The sequence below is a fragment of the Diadema setosum genome, chromosome 3 (genome assembly GCF_964275005.1).
Source record: "Diadema setosum chromosome 3, eeDiaSeto1, whole genome shotgun sequence".
Classification (NCBI taxonomy): domain Eukaryota; kingdom Metazoa; phylum Echinodermata; class Echinoidea; order Diadematoida; family Diadematidae; genus Diadema; species Diadema setosum.
In genome coordinates, this window is record NC_092687.1 from 48,640,753 (window position 1) to 48,664,971 (window position 24,219).

The 24,219-nt window shown below is 36.3% G+C and overlaps 1 pseudogene; it reads right to left on the reverse strand.

The window, feature by feature from the left end:
* Positions 1 to 20,926: 20,926 nt before the first annotated feature.
* LOC140246952 (uncharacterized) lies at positions 20,927 to 22,920 on the reverse strand (annotated as a pseudogene).
* Positions 22,921 to 24,219: the final 1,299 nt, after the last annotated feature.

Below are 24,219 nucleotides of genomic sequence, written 5' to 3' on the forward strand. Positions count from 1 at the left end.
CGCATCGATTCAACGTTAAAGTTTAGTACAAGTGAGAAATATTTGGTAGATATCGCTCTCATAATAGTATGATCGACCATATACGTTACCACAGATACGTTACCCCAGATACGTGACCGAATTTTGCTCATTGGTCTTGTGCTTTTTAGGGGATCAAATCTGGTCAAAATTCATGCCTACACATTACATGCTTCGTTTTGTTGGACCTCAGGATTATATTCTTACACCAAAAGGACAGAGAGGTGAAAAAGAGCAACACTTCCACATGATTTTTCTTTGTGCGTCAGTGTCTCACAACTTAATGCCAAGTTTTCCGACAGATACGTTACCACATAATCAAAATGCTGAAAAGAAATTGTAAATGTTTTTACAAACAAATCGTTGTGTGCTCATAAACTCCAAAGTTCTATTCTATAAAACCCAGCCACTTTCATATTCTATGCAACAACTTTGAACGTTTATTTTACAAGACGAAGCTAAGATTCAGCATATCAGTTTTTTGCTTTTCAGATTTAGCAGATACGTTACGTATAATTCAGGGCACCCACGGTGACAAATAATGTTATGTAAAACAAAGTGTTCATAAAACAATTCTGCATAGAATGACGCTTCCATAAAAAATTAAAGTTATGTTCAAATGAAGAATATTCAGTAGAAATCGCTCTGTAACTTCACCGACAGATTCATTTACGGTACGCCAGATACGTTACCAAACTTTGAAAGAGTAAAAAGTAGTTTATGAAACGCTTCCGAGAAAAGTTTCAGTGTTCTGTTGCATATTTATTCTAGTGTTTTTCAACATATGAAGAACTACTCAAGATTCATTGATAAGTTGAACAATTATTTATTCATTTTCATTAAAAGGGATGAGCCAAATACGTTACCATAGGTCAAACAACTGTTTAGCATATCGAGTTCATAGAGACTGTACCTACTTCCTTCTATGTGCCTGCAAAAATATATTTCTCAAACCTTGTTTGCATTATCCATCAAAACTTAATGAATATTTACAGTCAGATGGATAAATACATTCAGACGTAAGATGAGAATATTCTGTGAATGAAGAACTCAGCTTTCACATTTAGGGCTCTTTTCCACTACATTTCATAGTTTAAATATTACGTACAATGTTTAAAATGGTTAATTTGGGCTTACATCATTCATTTTTACATCAATTCATGAGGTAAATAATTAAACAGGTGATATTCATTAATTCATACACAACTAGAATTATTACTTATATTTTACCAGATACGTTACCAAAGGTGATTCGATGTTTTTCAATAGTTATTTCCCCAGGAAAGCAATTCATATTTGTTTCCTGTGGAAATTCCAGATCGGATCGTTCCCTTTGCATGATTTGTGGGCTTCGAAACTTTATTTCTAAGCGAAATTTGCTAAAAATACAAAGTGAATCTTAAGGTTATATTTCATTTCAGCAAAAAGCATATTTCAACCTACCACACAGAAATAATTTCTACCAATTAGCAAGGGATGACAACATCTTTACCTCTTGAAAAACCCCAATATCTTTAGGGGGGACAGATGTCTTTTCTTGAACAAAAATTGGATCAAAACAATAAATTTAATTCAGAGTTAGGAGTCCATTACAACATGTAAATTTGCGGTAACGTATCTGATTGGTGATCAAAAATCATATATGATGCTCTATTTCAATTCATTTTTACTCAATAAATGGCCATCATTTAGAATGTTCCACTTTTTGTTTCGTATTTGACCGGTTTTGAAGTTTCCGAAAACACATCTTTGAATGTATTACTTTGTAGTTGATTTTTCGGTTTTACTCACATGGAATTGAACACTTAATCTGAGAATGGCCCTTCAATATATTTTCAGCTCACCTAGATTTTCTGGTTCTGGCCAAAGCCATGGCTACCATGACTTTTCCTCTGCAATTCATGATAGATTTACAGGCATGCCTGGACCGCAGAAACTGTGTGACAGCATGGTTAGCACTGGCATGATCACTCAGACTGTACCAGACCTGCAAAGCATGCAATTGTAAGTGATGACTGTGATGTGATGCAATGTTTAGCTAGTTACTGTATGCTGCAGAATTTATGCGCATGCAGCTGCTGCACGCGTATTCTGCACTCTGAGCGCGCTGAGTCTGCCAGGTTTGCTAGTCTCCAGAAAGAAGCTTTTTCTACAACTTGTCATATGATTCCCTGCGGGCAGAGTCAAGTTACTGGTGAAACAATCTTTTTATATCTACTCTCCTAAATTATGGGAGAAACTGCTGTTTACATTGTCTAAAAAAAAAATAGTAGAAAAAATAAATGGTATTAGGGAAAAAATATACAGGAAGGACTATACAGAGTCTGAATGATAAAGACTAAATTGTTAGTTACTGCTTTCTTCCGTGGGCTTTGTTAGTTACTGCTTTTTTCCGTGGGGAAACTTGCAAAGTTGAATCAACTGGATGCAGTTACTGCTTTTTGCAAAAGTGAAAAATTGTATTTTTGGTCAATTTCATTTTTCTTTTTGCAAAACTGACCTATTAACATTGGGGAGCATTGGGTAAACTATTCATTTTTGCAAAAAAGTAAACATTCATAAAAATGTCAGTTACTGCTTTTTTCCGTGGGGGGGGGGGGCAGATTTGCTCTTGCGACTTTTGCCTGAAACCGTTGTCGCGTGTCACATTTTATTTTTTTTATATTTTATGGCGGAAAATAACAATGTTTTCTGCAAGCTCATTTTCCCCCCTCAAACCAAAGTCAATTGCAAAGGAACATCACCATTTGCAATACTGGCAGGAAAAATCAGAAGCAAAGGAAGATGTGTCTCATCATTTTTAGATTCATTATTACTATTGCTGTTATTGCTGTTGTAATCATGATAATTATTTTCGAAATTTCTTTTCTTTCTTTCTTTTCATTATCTTTATACATATTTTTTAGGGGGTGGGTGGGTTGCTATTCAACAATTCTGTTCTCGTGACCTGACCTTCCTTTTTTTTTCCTGTAATGAAGTTAATGATATCATGCCAATGACAATCTTGATCTCGATTTCCTGTGAAGCAATAAAGTCGCAGAATCATGTGATATACTCCACTGTCTCATATTATCCAAATTGTCTCTATCTCATTTTATCATAAAGTATGTCCACCGAACTTCATCAATGTGGGTTCATCGTGCTACAGCCTCAGCACCAGTTCGGTGAAAAGAGATGAAGCGAAAACAGCCTGCGATGCTTTAGGATCCAACCTCGTGTCCATAACATCAGCGAAGGAACAGGCACTGTTAGCAAGTCACCTCAGCACCGCAGCGTCTAGCAGAGAGTTCTGGATCGGTCTGACCCAGGTAGACGCCTTTACCTTCACATGGATGGATGGTACCAACCTGACGCTTACTGACTGGGATGGAGCTACGCCTCATGACGAAGGGTCTGACTGTGTAAGGATGAGGGGTGGGGCTGGATGGAGATGGAATGATCAGGTGTGTACTATGAACTACCATGTCTTCTGTGAGATTGAAGCAGTTGGAGGAGGTAAGAAAAAACTTTCGTTGTAACCTTTTCTGTTTTAACCGTGAAATTTGAGTTTTAAAACTGCCTTTAAAACGTTGAGTTGAGTTGAGTTTACATTATTCATATACACGGAAATTAAAGTCTGCTTTCACCTGGACAACTGTTTTTCAGCAACCGTGTTTCACATCGAATAACAAGGCACATATATGACACAGCGAAACTTGTGCTCCTACAACTTCATATACCCAACCATCACCCAAGCGTCTTGTAAAGATTTTTCGAGCATATGATTTGAGGTCTTTGTGACGATTTTTTTCGATGTTTTATTTTTGATAAAGAAATCACATACATTTAAAATAATATACGTCACGAATCCGTCGACTTAATTATCAATACAGTATTTTACTTGTGCTGTAGAAAGAAAGAAAGATGATGAAGAAAAAAAAAAGATCCCTTGGTTCTTTTCCGAACTTTACACAACTGACATGACTGAAACTTAATTGTGTTCTGTTTATGTCCCGTGTCATTTTTTTTTAAAAATGAATAAGTAAGCCTACATTTTCTCCCATAAGTCAATATTACAGGCCTTCATTGACATCACTCTGTTTCGGAATATAAATTTCTCTTAATATACCCCTAACTTGCAGTTGCTTATCAAAGCAGGTAATGCTATTTGTGCTGTAAAATCATCTTCTTTCTAAGCGTAAACCTTAATCTAATTCTTATCAACATTAGCATACCAGGGTACGTACATTTCCAAGACTGTTTGTTACCCCCCCCCCTCCCATGATTCTGATTCTATGTTTTTCTTCTTCAAGGTAAGATACCCGAGCTCTTAAGCTCCAGTCGTTGAGATATGTTGGTGACCAATTATTCATGATATTAAACTAATAATCGAAGTTTGGTTTTTTTTTGTATCTACTTATTTGTTTTTTTGTTTTTTGTTTTTGTTTTTTTGCTTTGAAATACTTGCAAACATCGTGTCTAACATCACATGATTTTCCATAGTTTTTGTCCATTTCTAAAGGAAGGTGTTTGTATGGTGTAGTACATAAGGTACACTGGGTTAACGGTTCACCATGTGTAGTCCTTAGAATGACTGTTGGAATGACAGGAGAAAGATAGAAAGGTCGATAAGAGGTAAGAAATTGAGTAAGAGTGTTCTTTCTGGAGTGAGTGTAGTCCTGAAAAGGACTCTTTGCCATAAACTAAACTCTTCTTTTTCTGTGGTTCACAGTCCTTTTCAGGTCTACACTCAATCTAGAAAGAATACTCTTACTCAATATTTCTCACCACTTATCCGACTTTCATTCCATCTTTCTCCTGTTATTTCAACAGTCATTCTAAGGACTACAGATGGTTAACCGCTAACCCAGTGGTATCGCCCTTATTGCTTATGTTACCAATCAGCAGTATTTGTACTTTAAGTTGCTCTCAACTAAATACATCAATTAGACAAAGAAGATTAGGCCCTACTGGCACCTTTCGCCTTCAATAAATGAAGCTGGGTAACTCGTTTTAATTTGATATGTTGGTGGTGTCTTTGATGACGATATCATTTCATGACTCTCGCAGCATGTCCAGCAGGTTTTACCGATCTTTACGGAAGCTCATGTTACATGACCAGCGGGACGGCGACAGACCGTGATTCGGCTCGTGATCATTGTGACGGATTCAACAACAGTCATCTTATCTTTATTGAATCGAGTGGGGAGAGGGACCACGTGATTTCGCTTGCTAACAATGCTGGTAAGTTGACTCCATTATACAACAGAATATACCACATAAACAGGTAATCAAAGTGATTCGAACAAGAAAAATTAAAATTATCATATCGCAGGGGTCAATCAATATGCATGTTTGAAGACCACAATAATGTCACTGTTTGGTTTAGTTTGGAATTGTGGCTACCGTTTACAAGCTCACGATGAGCAAAGTTAGAAACTTTTCTCAGCTCTTTTTGTAATTCATTATTTCAAACTTTTGGGTTTTTTTTTTTCAAGAAAGTTTTCTTTTAAAGTTGATTTCAGCTGTTTAGGAAAGGCAATCTTACATGTGCTTGTACTGGACAAGGAACCTGCTACACGTTGTATTTCCTGATTCTCGTGAAAAAAAAAGAGTATCCACGAATAAGATTTAATAATGTTTTCAATGTTGTTTTTTGTGTGTTTTTGTGTTTTTTGTTTTTTTGTTTTGTTTTGTTTGTTTTTGTTTTGTTTTGTTTTGTTTTGTTTTGTTTTTTTTTTGCCATGAACCTACACATTAGTATAACCTCATTTCACGTCGTGATCAAAGTTATTTTTCCTGATTGTAAAGTGACGGAATATTGAAATTTCAAATGTGGTACTTTGTATAATGCTCTGTGTGCCAACTGCAAAGGACTTTCATGACTTACACTTCTTATGCCGTCATAGAACACAACATTCTGCCTCAGTAGTCACGTGATGATAATTGGTTTGACAGGATACAGTGACGTTGGCTTGGACTAACGCAACCAACCCGAGGCTTGTATCAGTGGATGGACGGCCAGACAATGAATTATACTAACTATGGTTCTATGACCAAGGGTACAGACTGTCTCGTTATAGCGCCCTCTTCCTACCAGTGGGACAGTGTGGTCTGTAAAAGTAGTTCTGCCTACATCTGTGAAACGGAAGGTGAGTTACACATTAGAGTTCCTGTGTATATGATATCTTGGCTAGCATTCTTTCTAATACATTCCAGATTCAGTGAACGTGTGTCGTCTCGAAGTGCAATTTCGTTCAAAGCAGGCTTTGATTGACTATGACAAACCCTAAAAACTGATTGAAAGACATATTTCATTTAAAAAAAAGAAAAAAAAAATGGATGATATATCAAAGTTTTACAAAAAACGGATTAAATACAGTCTTATTAATGAAGTCATATAATTAGTAACCTACCTGAAAACAAAATGAAGTGTGAAAACATTGCGTCTGATGCCTCACATAATTTCCAAAAAATGTTCATCGAACACATGGAAATATGAAAGTGTATGCTTTTATCCCGATCTTAAAGACAATGTTAATGTTCGCCACATTTTCATTGACCAGTCTACAGGAGAGTTGATGATTGAATCATTAGATATGATTTACATAAATTTTACAATATAGAATTTTCAAAGTATTCTGATTACTTCAAAGCAACTGTGATTCTTCTCTCTAAATAGTGTAGCGTTTTCATATGAATAAGAAGCAGCAATCATCTTAACACTGTGTCTATAAGAATGGTGACAAACCCAAATACGATTTTACGACATTCGTACTAGTCCTTTTTCATGAACCAAATCTAAGAGAGAGTTGAGGAATTGATCTCTTTAGTGATGTTTACATAAGATATTCTGATAATTCTCAAGCAATTGTTAATCATCCTCCTCTCAGATTGTTTTCACAACATTGTCAGCTTAGTTGTTGCAACAAGAACATTTCAATAACCAACCTTAAAGGGATTTATATTTTTGGTTGAGATGAGGCATTAAGATTTTAACTTTTTGCAAAAATTATTAGATATGACTTGGAAAATATACACTGTATAACAAAGCATAATTACATTTCCACGAGGACTTCTGGGCAAATTTGTTTGCTGAACATTTTTCTTTTGAAGACGATGTAAAACAAAGAGGTCCTTATTAAAGGCGGCGTCACCTTTTGTTGTGAATTCATTGGTTTAGGTTAAATCATTGATATTCCAAATACAAATTATTACCGTTGAATACATAAAAAGTTTCTTATTGCCTCACCCCCACAAAATGAATAAATAAATAAATGAATAAATAAACAAAATTAAAAAGTAAAGATGGAAAAAGAGAGAGTAAAAGATAGACCTGAAACTCCATCTCAACCAAAACTATATCATCCCTTCAATCTACATCACGTCATAATACTCGTCAAACATTGTACACTCACCAACCATTTCTTCATAATATTTCTTCATCTGCTTAGCCAGTTCCATTTCGGTCACTCGAATGAATATTCCACTCATTTTTTTTTTTTTTTGTTCGTATATTCGTTTATTTGCACTTTTTTCTATCTAGGAGAGACGCCAGTTATCAAGAGACAGTTACATCAATATTTCACCTTGACGAAAATAAACACGGCGCCCTCACCGTCATCTGTCACCATACACTACACCTGTTCTTCTGGGATCCGTTGTGCTCAACGATGTCTCTCTACCGAAGACTGTCAATCATTTTTCTATGAGGCCTCTAGCGGGCGCTGTTTCCTTGTTTCCACCACTGTGAATCTTGTATCATCTGAGGATATTGATCTATACATCGCTCTATCGTAGAGTGATGTCATAATGGAATCATAATTGAACACGTGGTAGCGCGGGAATATCATGAACCAATGAGAAGGCTGGCCCAGCTGGGATATATTCGGGGATGCCAGTCAGGGATTGTGTAAAGTTTTACCACAGCTCTCTATGTAAGGACACACACAGCCGAAGAATCTCGAGAGCAGTGAACCATCACCAAGGAGTGCAGGCTTCGATACTCATAATGGTGACGGGCAGTTCTATTCTAACATCCTATTCTCTTTTCGTGGTTGTTGGATCACTTATCTATTACTAAAGAAACAGATATCTTGGCAAAGTAAAGCTCCTTTCAATCTGGCCAACCGACGGATCGTGTTTTCAAGCTTCAAATAATTGTTCTTCTTGTACAGGTGTAGGGCCGTATCCTAGATAAGTGACATATCTATCACATTCAGATTTCATTTTTTTTCGTACACATCCTGAAAAAGTGGAAATGGATTTTCTACGACTATGAATTAATGATACGTGTCTTATTAGCCAATATGAGCTCGGAGAAAGCTTTTAAAAAGTTTGGATATTTCTTTCCCTCAGTAGGTAAATATTTCTCAAATGACAAAGCCTGGTGCAGTCGATCATGTAGACAATATCTGGTTTGACTTTTTCTTGCCTTTTGTAAGTGAGCTTTTGATTAGAAGAAATACAATGTGCTTGCATTATGGAAACAATACTGTCCACATCTAACAGACAATGCATGGTGAATTATAATACAAGCCTTGTTGATCTTCTCCAAGAAATGTTCATCTTTTTGGCTGTGAATCTTGATCTAAATTGATGCGGACATATTCCTATTATGGAAGGCCGTGAAAAAAAAAATAACCGGACATCAATCCTTGAATTGTACAATGTGACACTTCAATGAAGTATGTGTTTACAGAACTTCCTTATTATCATGCAGTAAAATGTCTACAATGCATACATGTATATTTTGCTGTATTATTATACTGACAGCCTTAATTTTTGTTGCGCTGCGCATCTATTCTCTGTTTTTATTACTTGCCTTATAGTTATTATATAAAAGGAATGTTCGATCACCGTGTAAAGTCATCGGCGAAAGAAGACACATGAATAATGGTATAGTTCACCAGGTTGATACGTCATTTTGCATTATTCCTTCATATCCTAGCATTTTATAATGTGCTCAATAAAGCTATTCATGATAGATCTTCTTATTCTACCATTTAAAGCGTATTAAATTGTTTTTTAACTAATTTCTGATTCGTCAGAATAAAGACTTGCGTACCGATATTTACCTTTTTCATGAAAGAACAATACTAAACCAAAAGTCCTCTCAATTTCCACTAGCTGTTTAATCACCGACTCGTCACCGTCGCTCATATTCTGTACAACAACTCACAACAGTTTGCTTTTAACACTGCAATCTGGATCAAATAATTAAGCATACATTTTTCAAAGTTAATGTTTAAAAGTACAATGTCAGTATCAGCATGATCAGCCTCAAATTTGTTTTCTTGTCTCAAGCCATTGGCGAAATTGGCGGAAAAATTGGCTTTAAAAAATGAATAAATAAAGAAGAATAAAAAGTACAGATCAAATAATTAACTGTCATCAAAACAATAGCTTAATTGTATCATTTCCATTTTAGCTCTTCCAAACACAAACAGCACAGTCAACGCGACTTCTACCGACGGGATGTATTCTGAAAATGGTGCTGCCATGAAAAAAAAGAAGATGAAGAAAGTAATCTTTGTGACTTTTCTCTCGATGTGAAGGTCAGAGGGATCCTATAGTTTTGTTCGATACCCAACTTGAGGTTTCTAATATTTACTGATAACGAAAAGCCTCATATGAAATATTAAAGAAAAAATAGTTCAATGACGAATTCAGCATTCATTTGAAATGGATTTGAAATAACTTAGTTACCCAAAACAAAGCTATTGGTCCCACAGCAATTCCCCTGTTTTTCTTAGCTTTTAGAATGGCTGAGCCATTCCAAATCTAGAAACGATTTTCATGGAATAAACTTTGAATTCCTCCTAGAATGGCATGCTTTATACTATTTCAAAATAAATTTTGTTTCTTAGTATGTCGCAAAAAGTTAGAAGTCCAATCCTCATCTCCACTTAGAGTATGCCATCCCTTTCCCTCTTCATGAAGAGTATGGTAAAATAGAAATGTAATGAGAATACAGAACTATTTATGTACTCTCTAAAAAAGAAAGTGAACATTTGTGACCGTGCACCTCAAAACGAACATAAAGTCACACACATTGATTTTGCTTGAGGACTGAAAATAAGTGAAATGGGTCAACCTAGCTGAACTTGACATTTTCATATTTTCTGAAAGAGCGGGTCTTCTTTTACATTCTGCTAAAATTTGGTATCATAAAACGGGCAGGAAAGTGTGTGTGTTTTTAGCAGTTTATCTCGAACATTTTTGGTAGTGTGATTAGGTGTGTCTTTAGAATCCCTTTTTCATTTCTGAAAAACCTTGTCCACACTCTTCACTTTCAACCCTAATAACTTTTGAAAGGATAGTGCTACTGCTTTGAAAGTTGGCTTTAATTATGGACAAAATGTGTTAATGAGGCATGTTTAATTTCAGTTTAATCTAATAATCTCTTCATTGTTGTTACTCTGGTGGTTTACTTCCTGTTTTTGTCCCATTCATCGCATAGCCAGCGCGGTTTGGTAAAGATTAAGCGCTTGAATAGACAATGTACTTCAGAGCCTCTTTTCTCAGTTCACATTTTTCCTGAGTTTGTGCTTTCTTTCCAATATTTACATAGGTTAGGAGAGTCCATTTGATTTGAGTTATGCATCATTTTAAAGCTTAAAGTCTGCTTTTTCAGAATATGATAGTAACTAAAAATTCATGTCTGGCGAATTTTTGTTTGTTTTGAGGTGCAGGGTCACATTTTCACTCTCGAAGGAGTGAATAACAGAAAAGAGTGAGTTTCGAGTGAAATTGGAGTGATTTTGGAGTGAAAATGTTCAATGTCACTCATCACTCCAAGATTTTCGAGTGATCCCTGAGGTCACTCCAAAAAGAGTGAAAATAGATATTTTCACTCAAAATTTACTCCAATTTCACTCGAAACTCACTCTTTTCTATTATTCATTCCTTGAAGAGTGAACATTTTCACTCTTTCTTTTTTACAGAGTACCAATTCATTTAATAGTTAGCAAGCCTATTCACAGTTTTACGATGAGGACACTGTGTAATACACTATAGGATCAGGCGATCCAATAAGTAATTCTTTGGCAGTAATTTTATGACATCTCTGCCGATGTGTAAATAAACAAATATGAGTATCCATTGGTGATTAAGTCACAATCATTGTCTTTTATCTGCGAATAGTTCAGCTTTTGTATTCTATTTATTTATTCATTTACTTATTTTTATTTTTTTTTTTTGGGGGGGGGGGGGGGTGAGAGGGGCATTTTTGATAGAAAATTATTAATGAATTTCATCCAAAGTTTGCATCGAATTGCTGAACTTCAATTGTCTCTCGAGTGGGAGGGGTATATCCCTTTGCACACCCTCCCCGTTCGGTTCTTTTTCTTATAGACTTAGTAAAATCTTTGATTGACAAATTTCAAAATGTTTCCATTACACTGTGCAGTGGATCTATCAATTCAATTCTAATGAGGTCAAAATTTCCTCATCTTGATATAAACACTAAACAGAAAGTAAGAACCCCCCTAAAACAAACCTCTGTAATTTATAAATCAGGAACCTTTGAGGAAATCCAAAAACAGGATAATGTACCTGTATTTCTCGGCTACCTTTATGTGAAATTCAGTTGATATCACTTGGTAATGCTTGAGTGAGCATGAATTAAAGTCAAAATGGTCACTTTTTGAAGTTCACAAGGCCAATTTTGCAACTTTGATTTGGTGAAATCGGAACAAATTTCAACTTTCCAGGATAAAAAGGCATGCAATTTATAATTTATGTGCTTCTTGTCGTACCATGTGACTTGTGCACAAATTCCACGGTTGAGTGAACAAGGGGTGAAAATTACCAACATGGCCGATTTGACATGTTTATCGTGGTAATTTCTATCAATTGAGATTGAATTCGTGCGTTGAACAGTTTTTTTTTTACACACAATTCAAGCTATTTTTTCGGTTGAATGAACACATTAAAGACAAAGAAAAAAATAACAATTTAAATTATGCAGTAAGAAATTCGATAATTTTGGGCACTGAAATCAACTGTACGACGCTATTTTACATTGTGCTAACACCCACATGCATATCAGTGACCACCTGAAATTTCAGTCACGCTTCAATGAGCACATGAGGCTGGAAACCTTTTTTTTTTACCCTACATAATGAATCATTGTCAGTTTAGTTATCATAATCCTCATGGTAAGTTCATGCGAAGAGGAGGAATTTATGTTTTTGAAAGGTAACAATGGCTTTTGCATGCAATTTGATTAATTTTACGGTTGAATAACCACATTTTGAAACAACGAATTATCTTATTGAAATCATCCAGCGAGTATTTCTTTGATATATTGCATTTAAAATCAACTGAAAAACATTTCATTATTGTGTTTTAGGACCGATATAAATGTCTCATTGATCCTTGGCATTCCTTCAAAATCTTACACATTAAAGGGTACATGGGGGCGGAGAGCCCCCTATAATCTTTGACTACCTTTGATTAAATATTGAAGTATTCCTGCGAAATTAGTCTGCCTTTAGTTTGATGAAATCCCCTTATTGGGGCAGATATGTGAAATGCAAACTAAATCCCCGGGCCTTTGTTCTCGTTACTGAATACTAATTTTGGCATTTAAGTTCTTGATGCCTTTGTGACGTCATGAAGTCATGCATAACTCAAGGGAAAATAAAAGCAAGTAATCATTGACATGGTACCAACTTTCACCTTTGTTAAACATCAATATCCTCCCGTGCTGCAAATATGCACTGAGAGTCTGGAGACATATTGAGAGATATTGATAGTGGTGTTGTTCATGTGGTATTGGTAATTGTGATGGTGAGGATAGTTGCTTAAAATGTTGGTTGACTATTACGCGATCGTTATGACAATATAACACAGATTGGGTAGCGTCAGCACTCCTTTTTTTTGCTTTATCCGCTAACACCGATGAACACGTCTTCATAAACAAAACACATGTAAATCTTATGGGAATTTCAGCCACGAAAAATGGTTTTGACCTGCACACTTTGCTCATCTTCTCAGTGAAGCAAGTCAAAATGCCATTTTTTGTATTGAAATGTTATTTTTTCATTGAAATCAAAGTAATATCCCAACATTTCAACGAAAACATAAAAAACAATGAATGTGCTTTTATTATATCGGGTAAAAAGGGTTTTCCAGCCCCACATGCTCATTGAAGCGTGACTGAAATGTCAGGTGATCACTGCATGCACAGTGGTATTAAACACAATACAAAAATCATTAAACAGTTGATTTCAGTGCTCCAAATTATCGCAATTCTTACTGCACAATTTAAATTGTTTGTTATTTTCTTTGTTTTTAATGTGCTCATTCAACCGAAAAACTACGTTAATTGTGTATAAAAACTGTTCAACACACGAATTCAATCTTAGATAATAAAAATTACCACGAGAAAAATGTCACGTCGGCCAATTTGGTAAGTTTCAACCAGTGTTCACTCAACAGTGAAATTTTGTGCACAAGTCACATGGTACGATAAGAAGCACATAAATCATAAATTGCATGCCTTTTTATCCTGGAAAGTTGAAATTTGTTCCGATATCATCAAATCAAAGTCTCAAAATTGGCCTTGTGAAATAAAAAAAAAAAACATATTGATTTAAAGTCATGCTCACTCAAGCGTGACTAAGCGATATCGACTGAATTTCACATGAAAGGTAGCCGAGAAATACAGCTACAAGATCCTGTATTCAGATTTCCTCAAAGGTTCCTGATTCATTAATTACAGAGCCTGGGAGGTTTGTTTTAGGGGGAACTTCCTTTTTGTTTAGTGTTTATTTTTACCTTCCCCCCTCAGTCATTGATTCATATTCATTGATATAGACTCTGCACACTGGGGATTGACAATTTTCCGAATAATCCACAAAGTGTTCATCAGAATGTTCCTACGTGGCAAAGCGGGGAAGGCAAAATCGGTGGAGTCAGAGCGTAAACAAAGACAAATTATATCCAGTTCAACCTGCCTTATCGGCCATCTGTCTAACGCGGCCGGCGGCCACAAATTTGTTTCCCGCTGTAGATTTTATCCTGCCTACGTATAGCGGCCACATACAGACCCGATGAAGCGGTAGGGTAACCGTCAATTCAGCATGGTTTTATGCTTTGTAGCCGTGCCAGTCATTCATTACAACAATTTTTTTTTTTTCAGCTGCATTTAGCACTCATTCAGTCATAATAATGCACAAGTGTTCAATTTTCTTCACGACTGTACACATGTTACTGGGCTACAATTTGAACAACACCAGCATTGTTAAAAGCATGAAGCACACGTGTGCATACGTACAAATCCTAAGTATGTGTACATGGAAGTACTTACAGATGTATACATTGATGATACATGAAGAGTTTGTTTGCAAAAACCGATAAGTCCATATTTGTCGAAAGGAGATATTTGCCCATAAAGGTCAAGAGAAATAAAGAGAATAAGGAAATGTTTGTCCCTTTTGACCATAACTCCCAAAATGTAGTGACCAATATATTATTTAAAAGGTATCATGTTGTACTTTATGAAAGAGACCGTACTTCAATATCTTTAAAAATGGACTTATCGGTTTTTGCAAACAAACTCTTCACATGTACATGGAAGCAATGCATACAAATGTTGGGTACCTGTCTAGCGGCCACCTTTTTATAACCGACCACTTTTTGTCCATTATCATAGTTTTTTTTTTCATTGTTTATGTTTTCGTTCATTACGAAATTTCAATAGAACGAAAGGAAACTGCCGGTCTCGGGAATTTCGTTGTAACGGGATTCACTAGGCCCCTTCACCCACAAAGAAACTGTTGCATTTTAAAGACTAGTGTTCGACGTTCTGGTAAGCACTTTTGTCGGAGTATTGATGAAAACGATTACAAAGGAAGATATGATTAATGGATGGGGTAACGGTTAAACATGGTTTCTGTCAGATTTTGTTCTGCATAAGCATCTTCACTGTGAATGCGTGTTAGGTCTCTATAGAGGTGGGTAGCGCTGATGGCACATAACATAATGGTCTGTGCTCTCGAACATTAGGGTAACTAAAAACTGTCATTAGTGAACACACAAACACACAAGGTGTACAAAAACAAATACAGGCTGAATATCTTGATAGCTGCATGACTCACTATTTTACTTAACAAATTAGATCTGTTTGATGACATTGTATCCCAATCCAATATCAAAAAAAGTAAAAAGTACAAGCGATTGACAATAAGAGCATATAAGCACATGAAATTTCAACCGATACGTTATGGTGCACACCCTCTATCTGTTATGCTTTGTCAAGGCCGGTGTGACACATGGCCTATTTACGTCCAAAAGTATGCTGACAAGTGATATTGCGACAAGATGTAATTTGCATTCTCGAAACCAAGATCTAAAGACTGATTTCTATAATACTTGTTTGGAGCATATACGGTAAGAATACCTGTATTCAAGAATATGTCTTTATGGTAGCTTGCCGAATTCTGTGATTAGCACTTTACTGAAAACGAAGGCGTGCTTTACATGTGATTTGACAGAGATGTGATTATACATCTAATAACATCACTTAAAGCACATCGTTAATTAGCGATAAGTGTGGTTAGAAGATATGATCAGGTAATACACACAAGTATCACCGACTACTGCAAAAATATGGGAAAAGTATGACAGAACATAGCCACGAAGTTGAGAATACAGCATTTACACAATTCGTTCATGCAATTTTATGAATTCCAACCTCAAAAAATAGGACCTACCGTTATATCATATCATTTCATTGATAACTTTAGTAACTAAAGCAGTGGCAATTCAATTTTCTTTTAATGTTAAACTATAAGGATAGAAGGCTACACTACACAGTAAGATTCTCTTTTTCATTTGTCAAAGGGGACACATGTGCATACAATATGACTGGGTAATTGTTATCAACAGATGAATATTGAGATAAGAGTCGAAGCTGTCTACTAGGCTAATCATTCACTAACAAACAAGGCAATCATCAAATAAGCTACAACATTTCTCTACTATCATTTTACATGAAATTTACACAAGGATGACTGTACACCAACTGAAAAAAAGGCGCCAGATACCGGTGGCACCATGCTACATTGTATTTACAAAGACTTATTCAACAGGCACATGAGTAGATAAGATATATCATAGTCCATTTTTGTGGCTTTCTTAAAAACACATATCTGTATCTGATCTCTCAGGGTTTTATATTTTTGCATTTGATTTCATATCAAGGTTAGAAGGAGCTTTTATCAAATAAGTAAAAACAAGTGTGAAACATTCCATGTAATTGGGAAACGGTATACATACTTATAGGAAATTTTCACCATTATTCGTAGCTGTAAGGCATAACCTACAAAGAGTCATTCTTTCCATTATGATTAACACTACTTCATTTATACAGCGCTGATTGATAGACTACAGTATTATATCTACCCAACGGAAAATCAGATGAGGAGGAAAGTCCTTTAAACCTTTTTTTAGGTCTTTACATTAATTTGACGAGACACGTACATTGTAAGCCCACATAGCACTAATAGCCTTAATTGGGCAATTCTTTTTAATTCATTTTTACAGAGTTTTTCTTAAACAAATGTACTTCTTTTGAACCTTTGAAAGGATATACACATATATCATTTAGTATTCTTATTAACCTATAACACAATGAATACAATGCGAAATAACATTGAACAGTTCTAGTACCAAAAGAACAAACGCAAGTAATATGAAACGACCTACACAAAATGAAGCTTTTATGATGTTAGGAAAATCACTTTTGTCCGCATTTTATAATACGTATTAAGAAATGAGTGTCTGTAACCAAACAGACAAAAGAATGAATAACATAACAAGAAATGATAATATCAGAATGACAAGAAATGCAACTGTAATATAATGTTTTATGGCAGTGTTAAACAATGAGCTCCCATGACATTCACTTCTGTTGAAGACTTTAAATGTTGAAGGCTTGGTATTAACACAAAAGCTCAAATAACCTCAAAGAACATAATCATTTTCAAAGTGGGTTAACAAATAAAACTATGAAATTAATTGATGATTTGAAGATTGAGGCACAAGGAGCGTATTAAAACGGATGGTCATGTGCCATGTCTTGGAGAAGTATCATGTAAATAATATGAGTGTGTGTATAGATCCACAATTTCGTACCGGGGAAAAGGTTATATACACATATGCCTCCATATAGCTACAATGTACCTATATAACTACCGGTATGATATAGGTTATTTGCTACACAAAAAACAGAATGTTATAGTGATATTTGTGATTGTCAAGTATTGATTCAGGAATATAATGCTAGCATTTGTCAAAGCAGTTACATGTACATAAAATATAACAGAGTACTCTTTATCAATAGTTGAATACATATAGAAATATAGAGTCGATCCTCTCTTCTAGGTTAATCATTGACTAAGAGACAAGGCAGTCATTCCATGATGTACTACATTTTCCTGTCATCAGTTTTGATCAAATATACACAAGGTTGACTGTACACATACTGTAAAAACCAAAGTCCGCCAGACAAGGATGGTATCATATAAAAACAGACTTATTCACCAGATGCATAAGTAGATAAGAAATGCGATGCGTGTATCATCGACCAGTATTCATGACGTTCGTAAAACACATTGCTGCATTTTATCTCACAGAGCTTGATTTCTCATGATTCAATTGGTTTCATGCTGAAGGTAGAAAGGAACTATATGCTATTATCAAATAAGCAACAACAAGTTCGAAACAATGTATATAGTTGGAAGCGGTACATACTTATATGGAATTTGCACAATTCTTGCAGCTTGAAGCACAACCTAAAAAGAGTCATTGTTGCCATATATTATCAATATTCCTGACAGATAGATTACAATATTATAGCTACCCAACGGAATATAAATGGTCAAAGTCTTTTAAATCTTGTTAAGGACTCTACAATTGTTCAGACAAGTAGGCCTATATACATCACAAAGATTTAATTTGACAATGTAATTTGACAATGTATTTTTAACAGAGATTTACAAACAAAAGCTTTTCTTTGATCCATTAAAAGGATATGCACACGTTGAAATTGAATACTCTTAATATACGTAAACACATTGAATGTAATGCAGAATGACATTAAAATAAAAGAATTCTAGTACCAAAAGAATATAAAGTAATATGAAACAACTTAAACAAACTACACATGTTATGATGTTAGGGAAGCGACATTTTTACGCATTTCAATACAATAGGTATACGAAAACAAATATCAGTAACTACACAGAGAAATAATCGATTAACTTAAAAAGAGATAATAACAACAGGAGAGCAGTAAATTCAGCTGCAAAACACAGTTACAGAAATGTGAAAGTATGAAGTCAAATGCCAGTCACTAGAGTTGGAGGCTTTAGTTGATGAAAGCTTGCTAATAGAAACTTGAATTACCCCCAAAGCATCGTTATATTTCAAAGTAGGCACAATGAGGGTGTGGCGAAGAGATGGTCAGGTGCAATGTCTCGTAAAAGTAACAAAAAATACCTACAATAGACATTATGTTTAAATACCTTTTTCCGTACTGGGAAAAAATAAATACATATGCGTGTCTACATAAATGATATATTGATGCTCTGCAAATCGAAATATTTTTGCTGCCAACTTAATCACTACTATGACGATAAGATGTACTATGTGGAATTGATCACATTTCATAAAACAGTTAGTAATACACATTTGCTGCTGATAACTCTACCGTACTGACGACAACTGTATAGATACAGTACGTGCTTTTCTGAAGTGATAACTCGCTGAGACTTTTAGGAAGTCATACGAATCTACACATTGCAAGCAGGCTGAGGCTTTCAAATCTCTAAAATACTCTGCTTGAATGTTTTGAACATCTAAGCCTATGTACCTCACTTAGATTCCACTGGACTGTGCAATCTCCTTTAGAATTCCATTAAAGGATTAGGCGGTTAGTTGGTTCTGCGTTAAATGAAAGACATTGTGACTTATACTTGGAGGCAAAACCCACTTTAAAGGATGACATAATCCAAATGCAATAAACAATGGAACCACTTATCTTCCTTACAAGTACGTGCATCTACAATCAGATATTGTGAGAATATGGCTACACCGCAACAACTGTCTCTTTCATTTCGTCGGTTGAGAATGGTAAGGGCGTTAAGTTGCCACTAAACCAATAGTGTTCAAGACAACTTAAAGGCCTTCTCAATCTCAACAGAAGATTTAAGCATTCACACTACAGAGGATAAATGATAATTAATCAAATCTACATTAGTGTCAACTTCCATACTTGACTGTTGGCCTCGAACGAATACCGCGACAACGGGTCTAGGGCAGTTAGCCTACCCCATGGACAATTACCCCGCACCCTTCCCCAGGCCCTAATCCTAATCCTACTCCTGAACCTAACCCATACCCAAACTCCTAACCCTAAACCTAACCCTAACCCTAATCTTTACTCTAACCTTTCCACAAACCAGTAATTGGGCGGGGGTTAATTGCCCTCTCGGGGTAATTGCCCGGATACGAAGTAGAATGCCTCTTCTGAACACCATATGTAGGTCACATGTTCTGTCTAGGCCTGTAGAACAAGCATAGGCCAGTCACATATTTACTCAAGAATTTCCACTTAGTATTCCGATAATATTGTGTAACATAATTCAAGAAGTATAAAGCAAATTCTTTGAATAAAACAACCTATTACTGCACGTGTAGTAATAATTAAAAACATGAAACAATTAATCTCTACATACGAATCAGTTGATGACCAAAAAAAAAAAAAGCTGTACTAAATATGAATATAAACGAATTTGATTTCCAATAGTTACCAGGCGCTAAAAAAATAGACAGTCATAACAATTATTCTAGACACTTTCTGGTTTGTCGATACTTTACAATGAGGTTTAAAACCCCAAAATGTCCACAATATTGTAAAATGTCGACAATATTGTAATATTAGAGTCGCTCTCTGTACATATACATCTTGACACTCAGGAACAAGAAGGATATCTAATAAGCTGCAAATTTTCATAAGTCATTAAACCTACATAATGTCGGATGTACACACAAATACCATAGAACCAACATTTACAGGACTTTTGTTCCATAAAACAAGGTGGACAAAAAATAGTTTACATTTTTAGAAAATGGCGTTTCATTCACATGATTAGCGATGAATGGACAAATGTCATTCAATGTTTCAAAATAGTTTGTATGAACATATTTAAAGATTACATATTTACAGTTAAAAACCTGTCATTTAATTGGTTTATGTTTTTAAAACAACTAATAACAAACGTGGATTGTCTGTATTGAACAATGTTGGTGATAATTCAGCCCATCGCTCTATTTCCTGAATTGGAATAATCATCTGGGTTCTTTTAGGATCCTCTTTAGTTTTCCTAACTTGCTCCACCCGAACTGTGACTTCAAGTCGAGCTAACACTCTCGAATAGCCTAATGTGAAGTCAATATAATGTCTAATTAGGATCTGAGGTTGTCTCGAAAAATACCTGTAACTTAATTGGGGGATTTTTGATGAAAACCGCGTTAGATCCATCACATGTACTTTCGTATCTTTCTATAGGCGCAAGGATGAGATCATTACAATCTTTTCTATTAGATGCATTTACGTCAACTCCGATTTGAACAAGGTTTTTGCAACTTCAAGCTGCCCTCTCGAACTAGCAATCTGGGATATAACACTCTTCCGTGCTAGCATTTACATCTGCTCCCTTGTCAGCAAGGATTTTGACCACCTGAGCTGTCCATGCGGACACGCAATATGCAAAGAGCTGGTATCGTTAATAAAATGTACTGCATTGGCAGCAGTTCCATTATCATTGATGTGAAGTGGGGGGGGGGGGTGACTGAACCTGTTTCGTCTGCAGTATTTGAGTCACCTCTTTTTTTTCAAGAACATAGCGTGCAATATCTACGTGTCCACTCTCACAAGCTCTTTGTAAAGGTGCAACACCATCTTTGCTGGAAAAATCACCGTCTGCTCCCCTGTCTACAAGAATTTTGGCAGTTATGAGATGTCTATTTTCACATGCTTTATCCAACGCACTTTCACCGCCAACGGTTGTTGCGATCACATCAGCTCCATGGTTTGTAAGGTATGAAACAATGTTTCTGTGCTCTTTCATTTCTTCAAGAAATCTTCCTGATCAGCATCATTCACGTCAGCTCCTTTTTCAACAAGATAGCGTGCAATCCTAAAATGTCCTTTTTCACGAGCTCTTTGTAAAGGTGTAACACCAAAGTTATTGGCGTAATTCACGTCTGCTCCCCTACCTAGTAGGATTTTGACTATTACAAGATGTCCATTTTCACATGCAACATACAACGAACTTTTGCCTTCAATGGTTACTGCATTTACGTCACCTCTATGGTGAAAAACGTGAGAAACAAGACTTTGGTGTCCTTTCATAGATGCAAGTATGAGAGAATTAAAACCTTGTTCATCAGCAGCATTTACGTCAGCTCTAAATTCAAGAAGATGGTGTGCAATTACAATATGTCCGTTTTTACATGCGTTTAGCAATGGTGTGGCGCCATCTTTTGTTACATAATTCACGTCTGCTCCCTTGTTGACAAGGCTTTTAGCGATAGGTACTTGTCCATTTTGGCATGCAATATGCAAAGAAGTTTTGCCATTGATTGTTACTGCATTTACCTTAGCTCCATGATCTATTAGGCGTGAAACGATACTTTGATGTCCTATCTCGGATGCAAGGATGAGGGGACTGAAACCTTGTTCATCAGTTACATTTACGTCGGCACCTTTTTCAAGAAGATAGTGTGTTACTTCACTTTGTCCATTTCTACATGCGTTTTGTAAAGGTGTAACACCAGCTTTGGTTGCTGAGTTAACGTTTGCTCTCCTGTCGACAAGGATTTCGGTAATCTTGAGATGTCCATAGTCACACGCGACATGCAGCGAACTTGTACCATTAGTGGTTACATCATTTACATCAGCTCCGTGGTCTATTAAGTGTGAAACAATCCTTTCGTATATCCTTTTCTAGATGCACGGATGAGGGCATTAAATCCCTCTTCATCAGCTGCCTGAGTGTCAGCTCCTTGTTCAAGGAGATAGTGAGCAACTTGTAAATGACCTTTCGCGCTAGCATAATATAGGGGAGTAACACCGTCCTTGGCTTTAGCATTCACATCTGCCCTCCTATCAACAAGAATTTTGACAACTGCGAAATGTCCATTCACACAAGCAACATGCAAAGGCCTATGATCGTCAATGGCTACTGCGTCCACATCGGCTCCATGGTTTGTTAGGTATGAAACAAGTCCTTGGTGTCCTTTCATACATGTAAGAAATAAAGGGTTGAAACCTGTTTTATCAGCAGTATTCACGTCAGCTCCCTTTTCAACAAGATATCGTGCTATGTCTAAGTATCCTTTCTCACAAGCTCTTTGTAAAGGTGTAATGCCATCTTTACTGGAAGAATTCACGTCTGCTCCCCTGTCTACAAGAATTTTGGCAGTTATGAGATGTCTATTTTCACATGCTTTATCAAAAGAACTTTCACCATCAAATGTTTTTGCGTTCAAATCAGCTCCATGGTTTAAAAGGTAAGAAACAAGAACATGATATCCTTTCATGGATGCAAGGATGAGGGGATTGAAACCTTCTGTATCAGATGCATTTACGTCAGCTCCTTCTTCGAGAAGATATTATGCTATTTCAAGTTTCCCGTTTTTACATGCGTTTTGCAAAGGTGTAACACCATCTTTCGTTGCTGAATTCACGTCGGCTCCCCGATCGATAAGGATTTTCACTACTCTGAGATGTCCGTTGTGGCAGGCTAAATGCAAGGAACTCTCACCGTCATAGTTTACTGCATTTACATCAGCTTCAAGGTTTATTAAGTGCAACACAATATTTTATCCTTCCTTAGATGCAGCCATAAGGAGATTGACACCCTCCTTATTAGCTGCATTTACGTTAGTTCCTTTTTTAAGGAGATATTCTGCAATATCCAGATGTCCTTGTAAACTAGCAAGATATAGTGGTGTAACACCGTCTTTCGCTCTAGTATTCACATCTGCTCCCCTGTCAACATGGATTTTGGCTACTGTGAGATGTCCATCCAGGCATGCAACATGTAACGAACTAACACCCTCATGGTTTACTGCATGTACACCAGCTCCGTGGTCTATTAGGTGTAAAACAACATTTTCATGTCCTTCCAGACATGCTGAGATGAGTGGAGTGAAACCCTTTTCAGTAGCTGCATTTACGTCAGCTCCTTGTTCAAGAAGATATTGCACAACATTCAGATGTCCACGTAAACTAGCATAATGTAGTGGTGTAACACCGTCTTTCGCTGTAGAATTCACGTCTGCTCCCCTGTCAACAAGGATTTTGGCTATTTTGAGATGTCCATTTTGGCATGCATAATGTAACGAAATATCACCCATATGGTTTACTGCATTTACATCAGCTCCACGGTCTATTAGGTGTAAAACTCTATTTTCATGTCCTTCCTGAGATGCAAAGAAGAGTGGATTGAAACCCACTTTATCAGATGCATTGACGTCAGCTCCTTGTTCAAGAAGATATTGGACAACTTCCCGATGTCCTTTCAAACGTGCAAGAATTAGAGGTGTATCACTGTTTTTCCCTGATGTGTTTACATCTGCTCCACTGCCAACAAGGATTTTGGCTACCGTGAGATGTCCTCCTAGGCATGCAAAATGTAACGAACTATTGCCCTCATGGTTTACTGCATGTACATCAGCTCCATGCTCTATTAGGTGTAAAACAATATTATCGTGTCCTTGCTTAGATGCATTGATAAGTGGATTGAAACCTTGTTCATCGGATGCATTGACGTGAGCTCCTTTTTCAAGTAGATAGTTTGATACTTGAGATTTTCCTTTTTTAGATGCGTTGTATAAAGGTGTAACACCAGTATCCGTTTCACAGTTAACGTATGCTCCCCTGTCGACAAGGATTTTGGCAATTGTAAGATGTCCATATTCACTTGCAACATGCAACGAACTTGTACCGTTAATGGTTGCAGCATTTACATCAGCTCCGTGGTGTATTAGCTATGAAACAATGTTTTCGTATCCTTCCCCATATGCACGGATGATGAAAGTGGAACCTTTTTTATTAGCTGCACGAACGTCAGCTCCTTTATCGACAAGATAGTCAGCGACCTGTGCATGTCCTTTTGCGCTAGCATAATATAGCGCAGTAAC